Genomic DNA, 453 nt, shown 5'->3' with positions numbered 1-453 from the left:
CATCAAAGGTGATGACCACTTTTAGCACAGCAGGGACAGGATGCTGCATTCATTGAACTACCTGGGCAAAAGGGGTGTGGCTTCCTCAATTTGCAGGGGAGGGCACTAAAGAGTTCTTTCTGGGGGACTCAGGGGTTCCTTTCAGTGAAAAGAATCCAGACCTCCTATCAGGGTTGCAAACTCTCTTTCCTAACCTTGTGCATCCCTGTGATATAAACCCCAGCAGAGCAAGGGGACCCTGAGGCTTGCACACAGATGAAAGAAACTTTTCCCAGCAGCCACTCAAACCATAGCATTGTATTCTCAAATGACACCCAAGGGCTCTTATCCACCCCGTCTCTTCAGGACCACAGCCTAAGTCAAGGCTATGACATGCAACGGTGTCTGCTGCAACCAAAGATCAATGCATGGATGGTGCTGCAACCAAAGCTCATCAATGCATGGATGGTGCTG

The sequence above is a fragment of the Mastomys coucha genome, unplaced genomic scaffold (assembly GCF_008632895.1).
Source record: "Mastomys coucha isolate ucsf_1 unplaced genomic scaffold, UCSF_Mcou_1 pScaffold22, whole genome shotgun sequence".
NCBI classification, from domain to species: domain Eukaryota; kingdom Metazoa; phylum Chordata; class Mammalia; order Rodentia; family Muridae; genus Mastomys; species Mastomys coucha.
The sequence above is the reverse complement of the archived record's forward strand: the minus strand, read 5'-3'. Positions refer to the sequence as shown.